The sequence below is a fragment of the Benincasa hispida genome, chromosome 1 (genome assembly GCF_027475165.1).
Source record: "Benincasa hispida cultivar pf3 chromosome 1, pf3_genome.v1.1, whole genome shotgun sequence".
In the NCBI taxonomy this organism is placed as follows: Eukaryota; Viridiplantae; Streptophyta; class Magnoliopsida; order Cucurbitales; family Cucurbitaceae; genus Benincasa; species Benincasa hispida.
In genome coordinates, this window is record NC_143478.1 from 55237209 (window position 1) to 55248087 (window position 10879).

The following is a 10879-nucleotide window of genomic DNA, read 5'->3' on the forward strand; positions in this document are numbered from 1 at the left end:
GAAATGAAACAGGGAGAAACTATTTATTGTAATTTCTTAAATTTGACCTTATTTTCATAAATATTTCTCAAATTATAGAAATAAGAAATGAGAACAGTTAAAAAATAACTTAGTTTCTTAGAAAATAGAAATGAAAACAAGAAACAGAAATTGAGAACGATATCGAACGGACGATAATAGTATATGTATCAGAATTTATTATTATTATTATTATTATTTGAAGAAAAGGATTATGTTTAAAATTAGAGATCAAATTTAACCCCAAAAAAAAAAAAAGCTTGAAAGAGAACGTTGCAGAAAAATAGGAAATACATTGACATTCACCATTGAGACAAAAATGGAAAAGTGTCAAAGTCAACCGTTTCAATAAGACAAAAAAACAAAAAAAGAGAAAAAGAGAAAAAGAGAAAAAGAGAAATTCTAAATATGAACGCGCCAGGTAGGGGTCGAACCTACGACTTTCTGCTTAGGAAACAGACGCTCTATCCACTGAGCTACAGGCGCTTGTTGGAAAATGAATAACTTTTTTTGAATTACAAATATGTAATTCAAGTTACTTCATAATTTGATGAATTTATATAAATATGAAGTATTAAATAATAAATATTCAAAAATCAGTTTGAAAAAATAAATATAACATTTTGTGATTAAAGAATAAACTAATTATAATTATTAAAAAATAATCTCATAAAATATTAATCATAATGATAATTAATTACAACATATCTAATTTATTAATGAATTAATAATATTAGTGCATCCATTTTTTTTGGTTTATTATATATTTAATTAATTAATTTATGAATCTCGAGTAGTTAAATTCAATATTACAATTTAAAATTTAATATAATTTACTAAATTCTAAATTTAATATTCATATATTAATTAATTTTAATAATATAGAATAAAAGAATAAATTCATTTATTAAAAGGGGAGAGAGTGAGTATAAAGAAAATCTACCATTTTGAATGAGTATCATCCATGGATATAAGAAATGCATGAGAATAACTTATTCTCATGCTAAAGCTTAAAAACTTTATTAAAACGTGGGGTTGTTTATCCCTTACCCACTTCCACTCATCCCAATTCCCTCCATCCAAACACCCTCTTAGGATTGAAAACAAGGGCACAGTAGCACTGGGGGCATTCCCCATTCTTGTCCCCACGAGGGAACCAATCCCCATCCGCATCACTATCCCCAAAAATTGAAGTCGAGGATGAGGACAAGATTTCTCCGTTAGGAAATTTGTCCTTAAAAAATACTTACCGTTATTAATCTCATATATTGGTTGAATATATGAATAATTTTTTTATTAAAAGAAAGTTAATAAGTTAATTTAAAAAATCGAAAAGTAAAAAATTTAAAAAATTGTATTACTTTTACATCACAGTAAGTAAAAAATTAAATAAAATAAAATGAATAATGAGTACATAATTTAAAAAATAGTAAATTTTTCGAAGTTTCTTAAAATTTTATATAAATGAAATATATTTAACGTATTAATATTAATATTTATAATTTTATAATTTTATATTTTTATATTTTTTAAAAATATATTAAAAAACTAAACAGGGCGAGGTTGGGGTACGGGGCGGTGATATTCTTCTCATCCCCGCTTATTTTAATCCCTGGTTTGACCACTATCCTCGATTAAATCGAGGGTTCCCCGCCTCGTTTCTTTGCAAACCCCCACCATTCTCTGCCAATCATAAAAATTAGAACATTTGGCAAACATATTCACTTTAGACTATGAAACATTAATACTGAATGGAGGGATGAAATTAGAGATGTCTACTGGGCGGGGCAGGAACGGGGAAGGTTTTCTCGTCCCCATCTCTGCCCCCTATTTCATTCTCTGTCCCAGTGAAATTCTCTACGGGGATCGGGGCAGGAAAGGTTTCCCCGTCCCCGTCCCCATCCCCGCTCCCCCGTCTCTGCGAAATTCCCCGCAGGGATCGGGTTCCCTATAGGAAAAATTTCCCCGTTTGTTTTTTTAATATATTAATTTTAGCAATTTTGTTTATTCTCAATTAAATAAAATTACATATATTAAATGATTTCCAATAAATTTTTCATTAAAAGAAAATAGTATAAAAATAATACTATGTGTAAAAATATAACTTAATCTTATAATTTCTAAAAATTAAAATTTAAATATACAATATCATAGTCAAGCTTTCCATTTCAATACTATAACATTGATGGCTTAAGGTAGAAAATGTTTTAGAAATGTATTAAAGTACGAAAAGGTTGAAATGAAAATTAGAAAATAATTTTTTTTTTCTTTTGCAAAGGGATTGTAATTAAAGTGTGGGGTGGGGAATTGAACATAGTTCAAGGTCGATAGTACAAACACTCTCAGTTGAACTACGCTCAATTGACAATAACTAACTTTTTATATTATAATTTTTTTTAAAATGTATATAGAAAAAATAATAATTATTATTGTTATAAACTCATATTCTATTATTATTATTATTATTATTATTATATTCACCGTGACAGGGACGGAGAATATAATTTTCGTCCCATGGATTCGTTCAAGTACGCCTTAAATACGTGTCATATTCGTCTTTTAGCAGATCTTTTTTTTTTTTTTTTATAATTTTAGAGATACAAGTATCTTGTGTGTCCATGGATACACTGCTATATTTTTTTAGGTTTAAATAAGAAAAAAAAACCATCCAATCAAAATCTTCAAAAAAGAAAAAGAAACGAAACAAAAACTAAGAAATACCATGCTATTGTTGTCAATGTGTTAGTCGGAGAAGAGTATATATGGAGTCCGGCGAAAATAGAAAATAATATGTGATGCCGGCAACCACGGAGAAGGATGTGTGTTGACCATGGAGAAGCATGTGTATTATAGCCGACGATTAGAGAAGGAAAAAAGAAAAAGCGTACTGGGAAGATGAAGGCCTTAAGGGAGATGAAGGGTTGTGGGATTGAATAGGCCTGAGCGGAGATCAAGAGGAAGGCGTGAAGAAAAAGAAAAGATAAAAATAAATCTGAAAAAGCCATAATTTATGAGATTGAATAGATATTCCTTTTTATTTTTTATGTGTGTGTCAATTTATCTTCATCTTTTTAATTGTTTATTGTTTATTTGTTTTTTAAAGATTTTTTTTAAATCTTAAATTAGTTCATTTCAATTAATTTCAAATTTTACTCTTAGTTTGAGATGAATTTAATTTAGATTCAAAGTATGTTGGATTAAATTAACGATTAGAATAAAATGTATTAAATTTAGTATTTTTATGCTTCGGTAGATTACATTTAGTGTTTTTCTTTATATTCAATATATATATAATGTATCATTAGAGGTATCCATATTTTAATTTTTTAAAAATTGATGAATTGTCATATCTGATCGTATACATATCACATATCCATATTCGTATATGTGCTTCTTAGTTTTTAGATTAATTTGAGATTGTTTACTTTCAAAATAATTATTGGTAGTTTTATTTTTTTTAGCAAAATTAGATATGATATAAAGTAAAAATAATATTTGATAAATTTAAATTTTAAACTTCAAAATCATAATATTTAGTAAATGAAATGAATATATCAATTAATGACTTAAAACAGGCACGAAGGCATTGGTATAGAAGATTTGATTTTATTATTAAATTTGACTCCAAAAGAAGCAACTATGACTCATAACTTTATTCTAAAGATATAAACAACGAGTACAAAAATTTTATTTTTATGGGTATTTACAATAGATAACATTTTTAATGATAGTAATCAAATACATAATATTTTTAGATCTAACAAAGTCTATCAGCGATACATTTCTATCGTTGATAGATTTTTACTAGCAAGATGGTCTATCACTAATAGACTATCCAAATTTTGTCATATTTGTAAATTATTTTACATATGCTATATCTACTAATACTTTGGATTTGATTGCTATATGTGCAAATATCTCTACTTTTATATGTTGATGATATGTTGTTGACAATCAAAGCATCACTTACCAAAGAATTCAACATGAAGGATCTTGACATGACTAACGCTTCGTTTAGGGTTATGATGTTAGATGAAGGATGTATTGTTTAGGGATATTTCCATCCACTCATGATTTTCCAATCATGAAGGATCTGATTGCTGTAACTTTCAAAATAATTGCTGTTAGTATGGCTTCCTGAAAAATCATATGTGGATGGAAGTAAAATAGTCTTTGGTAAATTTTATTTTTAAATTAGAAAACGAGTTATGATGTTAGATAAATTAATACTAAATTAGTGTAATTTAATTATATGAACCAAAGTAGATTTATTATTTTAGTTACTTTCACATTGATAATCAATTTATAATTTATTATAATAATATATGTATTTTAAATTTTATATGATTTGAATTTCAACCAAGGGTGTGTTTGGTAGTGATTTTTGCTTAGTCAAAATCTTTTCTCTGACCAAAATCATTTTTTGCATAAATATATGATTCAAACATACTAATATACATTCAAACATACTAATTTACATTGTGACAGAATTACCACATATACATTTAAACATACTAATATACATTCAAACATACTAAGAGTACCTACGAGCAGAAGCGGATCTTTTCGATTCATTGTGACAGAATTACCACATATACATTCAAATATACTAATATGCATTCAAAATGCTAAAAGATCAAGAGATCATACCAGATGAAGATTTCTTCTTCACGGCGAGTCTAAAACCCAACCGTTTACCTCGAACAATCACCACTCGAAAAGAAGGAAACAGAGATGACACCACTACTCAGAGCCCTCAGTTTTCTTGGAATGAGAATCCAAAGTGTGGGCTTTGTTCGGATTTGGTAGAGGGAAGAAGGAAGAGAGACCATATACAATGATCAAGCAAGTGGGAGATGAGGTCGTCTATCGCATAGACAAGACACTTGATCATTTAGGCGAAGTATACGATCGTGTAGGAAAAAGTAAGTGGTGTAGGAAAGGGTAAGTGATCATCTAAACGATCGTGTAGGAAAAGGGTGAGCTATCTTCTAAATAATCGTGTAGGAAAAACTAAGCGATCGTCTATACGATCCTTTAGTGAATATTGGGAGCTAAACGATTGCTTAGGAAAAGGTAAACGATCGTTTAGTTAATAGCGCGCGAAGGTGTAATCGGTAAGCGATCGCTTAGCAATATCGTATATGTAAGCGATCGTGTAGGCACTAATTTTCTAAGCGATGACACTCTTTAACACAATGTCCGTGCATCTCATGCTTAACACACAGTCAACTATTTATACATCTCAAAGTGATCTTTCAATACACTCATCCATTATTAGAACAGAAAAGACGCCGTCCCATTTCGTTTATAAGCATCCAATGAATGTGATCTCATCATATTTATAACATATAAATTAATATCATATATTAATTATATTATCTTTCTCTACTAGATATAAATCATATTTATATCCAATTTCCTCCAAATTAATGTATCTCATATATAAAGTTAATTATATCATATTTAATTAACTCGTTCAATTATATCATATATAATCAAACTCCCTCTTGTCAATTTGAACATTTCAAATTGACCCAAAAACTGACTCTCAACTTGTATCCAAGCTACCAAGGGGATCTTATGGACCTATGGCTCGAAGCTCCAATGGTACGTGAATAGCTGACTAAACTCTTTAGTCACGATATCCACCGTTCGTTAACTATCAGGCATTCCACTAAAGACCGACAGTTGAACTCTTCTTGCCATAAATATATTTCTATGTTCATTGGATATAACCAATCATCAGTACGATGATCCTGCACAGATGCTCATAATTATAGCAGGCTAATTTACCATTTTGCCCCTGTAATTACATCTTCCTCCTTAAATACCACTGATCCCTCTGATGAACAATACAACATAGCCCTACTATGTGTAAACACCTCTCGGGTCATGAGAAGATGCGTGGCGCCACATTGTTCAAGTCCTGAGATCAGCCTTTAAGAGAGCAATCTATCTACTTATCCCTACTTTGGGGAAGGAGTGAACTTCATCTTGTGAAGCTGAGTTCCCAGCTCCCATATCAGACGAATCCCCAAAATGGTAGGTTTGAGTCGGCGCTCTGGCCACTCGCACCCATGCAAATCAAAGGACCGTCCTTAATGGCAAGAGTTCCCAACTCAGTAAGGATTGAGGTCATGTTACCTATGGTCATCTTAGTGAAGTGAAGTCTCAGTCATGAACGAAGTTATATGACAAGACATTAAAACTTCGAGGTCAGGTATTATACACACTCTTTGTATAGGACGCCCCTGCTCGCATGTCCACTACACGAATGATCAGGATCAAACCATCTATGTCAAGTCACAACATTTGTAACAATTCCACAAAGCGGGCCGCATCCGTAGTGTTACTAGGATAAGGTTTCCCTCCTATATCCATATACTACAGACTATTTTGGTTGTCACTGAAGACATGATCCACTTGTATGTCACTACATACATGCTTAAGTTACATAAAGACAACCAGGGATATTAAGTTTATTAGTTTAAGGTAAAATAAAAACATCTAAATGTGCAAAGTCAAGAAGTGAAGTAAATATCATATATATTATACATCACAAGTGTTCTTACAAAGTTGTTTACAAACTATAGGACACGAGACTTTAGGGCACAAATCCCAACAATCTCCCACTTGTCCTAAAGTGAAGTGGGGAGTACAAACAAATAGGTACAAAACAATAAACTAGGGCATAAAACCCAGGGCAATAAAATCTTCCACTTGCTCTAGTCCAGCATCGGTTGGTCCCGTAGACCCATGCTCTAAAGTTGATCCTCAAACATTGTAGCCGTGAGAGCCTTCGTAAACGGATCAACAACGTTTTGCTCCGAGGCGATCTTCATGACAATCACGTCTCCTTGATGCACTATGCCGCGGATCAGATGATACTTTCGCTCTATGTGTTTGTCACGCTTATGACTCCTGGGCTCCTTGAAGTTCGCCACAGCACCACTATTGTCACAATAGAGGGTGATGGGCCTAGACATTTCTGGAACAACTTCCAGCTCTGTCAAGAACTTTCTGAGCCAGACAACCTCTTTAGCAGCTTCATAAGCCGTTACGTACTCAGCCTCCATCGTGGAGTCGGCGAAGCACCCCTATTTAGTGCTCCATCACACTACAGCTCCTCCATTAAGAGTAAATACTGACCTTGAAGTGGACTTTCAAGAGTTCTTATCAGTCTGAAAGTCGGAATCTTTATTAGTTCATTAAGAGTAAATACTGACCCATATACGAGCATGTAGTCTCTCGTTCTCCGAAGATACTTGAGGATGTTCTTAACTGCGGTCCAATGACCCTGGCCTGGGTCAGACTGAAAACTACTGACTATTCCCATAGCATAGCAGATGTCTGCCCTAGTTTAGAGCATCGCATACATCAAACTGCCAACGACATATGCATATGAGACCCGTCTTATGTCTTCAACCACTTGAGGTTTCTTAAGACACATGTCCTTAAACAAAGTGACTCCATGCCTGAATGATAGTAGGCCCCTTTTGGAGTTCTACATCGAGTACTTGAGCAAGATTTTTCAATATACGATGGTTGAGATAGCGTTAGCACTTTATTCTTATGATCCCGAAAGATATGTATACCCAGAACAAACTGAGTCTCTCCCAAATCTTTCATTTGGAATTGAGTTGCTAGCTAGTTCTTAATTGTAGTCAATAGACCTACATAATTCCCAATGAGTAGTATATCGTTTACATACAATACTAAGAAAGCTACTAAACTGTTGAATATTTTTTTGTAAACACAAGTTTTATCAAAGTTTTGGTCAAAGCCAAACGATCTGATCGCAGCATCAAACTAAATATTCCAAGATCAAGACACCTACTTCAGCCTATAAATGGACCGATTCAGTTTGCAAACCTTTTTCTCTTGACCTGGGGTAATAAATCCTTCGGGTTACACCATGTAAATGGTCTCTTCAAGATTGCCATTCAAAAAAGTTGTCTTGACATCTATTTGCCAAATCTCATAATTATAATAAGCTGCAATGGACAGGAGGATGCAGATCAACTTTAACATGGCAACAGGTGAGAAAGTCTTCTCATAGTTGACTCCCTCCACCTGGGTATAACCCTTTGCCCCAAGTCAAGCCTTGAAGGTTTGCATCTTCCCATCAGTACCCTGTTTGCGTTTGTAGATCCATTTACAACCTATAGATCTTACCCCATCAAGATGATCTACAAGATTCCATACCAAGTTGAAGTACATCGACTCCATCTTGAGATTCATGGCTTTGTCCCATTCATCCTGATCAACATCCTCTATTCCCTTTTTATAGGACGACGGATCCTCAACGTCGCCATCTGTCACCATAGCTAGGATTTCTGTGGAACCCAAATAGCGATCAGGTGGGTTTGTAACCCTCCCACTGCGTCGAGGTTCCCTCAACTCTTGAGGTGGAACCGACCTACCAGATGAACCATCATCAACAATTCTGGTTGATGAAGTAGGTCCTTCAACAACTTTTGTTGAAGTTTCAGTAGTTTCTTTGGAAAGCTCACTTAACATGACTTTACTACGTGGAATGTGCTCACTGAAATGATCCTCCTCCAGGAAAGTAGCGTTCGTGGAAACAAATACCCTGTTTTCGGATGGATCATAAAAGTAACCTCCTCGTGTATCTTTGGGGTAGCCTACAAAGAGGCACAACCTCGATCGTGATTCCAACTTCTTGGGATTTGCCTCAAGCACATGTGCTGGGCAACCCCATATGCGGAAGTGACGTAAACTAGCTTTACGCTCGTTCCATAACTCCAAAGTTGTTCTTGCAACACTCTTAGCAGGAACACAACAATGTATATCGTAGTCTCCACTGCGAAACCCCAAAATGAGTCCGGTAAGGAAGCATATATCATCATCGAACGAACCATGTCCAACAAGGTTTTGTTTCTCTTCTCTGCTACACCATTTTGGTGAGGTGTACCCGATGTTGAGAGTTGGGAAACGATTCCATGTTCTATCATATAGTTCTAGAACTCAGAATCCAAAAACTCTCCACCTCGATCTGATCGAAGTGTTTTTATTTGTCTATCCAAAGCATTCTCAACTTCGGCCTTAAATAATTTGAACTTTTCAAAAGATTCAGACTTTCGTTGCATCAGATAGACATATCCATATCTCGAGTAATCATCACTAAAACTGAAAAAGTACTCATATCCTCTTCGAGCTCACACATTCATAGGACCACAAAGGTCAAAATGTACTAATTCAAGAGACTCTTTGGCTCGATAACCTTTTCCAGTAAAAGGTCTTTTAGTCATCTTACCTTCAAAGCAAGATTCACACATTGGTAAAGAATTTTCTTCTAACTCACTTAGAAGGCCATTCTTCACCAATCTCTCAATCCTATTGAGATTGATGTGCCCTAATCGAAGGTGCCAAAGTTGGGTATTTTCTTTCGGAGAAACTTGTTGGCGTTTGGATTGAGTTACGATAGATTTAAACATCTCTATGTTATAGAGGTCACTTAAGGCTAAAGATCTTAGCACATACAAGTTATTTTCCAGTTTAGCTGTACAAATTTCAACACCAGAATCCATGTTCTGGTGCTGAGAGTTGGGAAACGATTCTATGTTCTATCATATAGTTCTAGAACTCAGAATCCAAAAACTCTTCACCTCGATCTGATCGAAGTGTTTTTATTCGTCTATCCAAAGCATTCTCAAATCCGACCTTAAATAATTTGAACTTTTCAAAAGATTCAAACTTTCGTTGCATCAGATAGATATACCCATATCTCGACTAATCATCACTAAAACTGATAAATTACTCATAGCCTTCTCGAGCTCACACATTCATAGGACCACAAAGGTCAAAATGTACTAATTCAAGAGGCTCTTTGGCTTGATATCCTTTTCTAGTAAAAGGTTTTTTAGTCATCTTACCTTCAAGGCAAGATTTGCATATTAGTAAAGAATTTTCTTCTAACTCGCTTAGAAGGCCATTCTTCACCAATCTCTCAATCCTATTGAGATTGATGTGCCCTAATCGAAGGTGCCAAAGTTGGGTATTTTCTTTTGGAGAAACTTGTTGGCATTTAGATTGAGTTACGGCAGATTTAAACATCTCTATGTTACGGAGGGAACTTAAGGCTAAAGGTCTTAGCACATACAAGTTATTTTCCAATTTAGCTATTCAAATTTCAATATCATCCTTGTGAATAAACGCTTTATTCAATTTAAAAGAAAGAGTGTAATTATATTGTAACAGACACTTTACAAAAATAAGGTTTCTTTTTAGTTTAGGAACTACAAAGACATCTTTTATTATAAGAAACCTATTCTGTAAAGTTAAATGGATGCCTCATACTGCCACAGTTGAGACGACATGTCCGGTGCCTACTCGCAACGTCATCTCACCAGCCTCCAGCTGTCGCCAAGATAATCCCTTGAAAAGAGGAACATACATGATTAGTGGCACCCAAATCTATAATCCAAGAAAAATCATCATTCTCCACTAAACAAGTTTCTAATACAAGTAAATCATATTTACCTTTTTCTGCCTTGGCCTTAGCCTTGCAACCTTCTTTTCCTTCAAATAACGAGGGCAATTCCTCTTTCAATGTCCGTCTTGGTTACAGTGGAAACATTTTCCTTTTTCAACCGGTGGTGGACGCTTTTTCTGGGCGACAGGTGGCGGGTTAGCAGGTGCATTCCCTTTCCCTTTACCACCCTTCTTCTTCTTCCCCTTTCCAGAGTTGGAAGTTGTAAGTGCAGACTTTGTTCCTGAGGTCGAATCTCAATAGAACCTTTTAGAGGACGAGACAACATTTGCCTCACTTCCCTTTTTCTTTTTACTTTTTCAGCAAGGATTAGTAAGTCTGCAACTCATTAAGGAGAGTGGTAAG

General features: G+C 34.3%; 1 non-coding gene across 1 annotated transcript; it reads right to left on the reverse strand.

Annotated features, from left to right (window-relative positions):
- Positions 1-431: 431 nt before the first annotated feature.
- Positions 432-504, reverse strand: TRNAR-CCU (transfer RNA arginine (anticodon CCU)). The gene has a single exon. It is a non-coding gene; the product is annotated as a tRNA-Arg (tRNA).
- Positions 505-10879: the final 10375 nt, after the last annotated feature.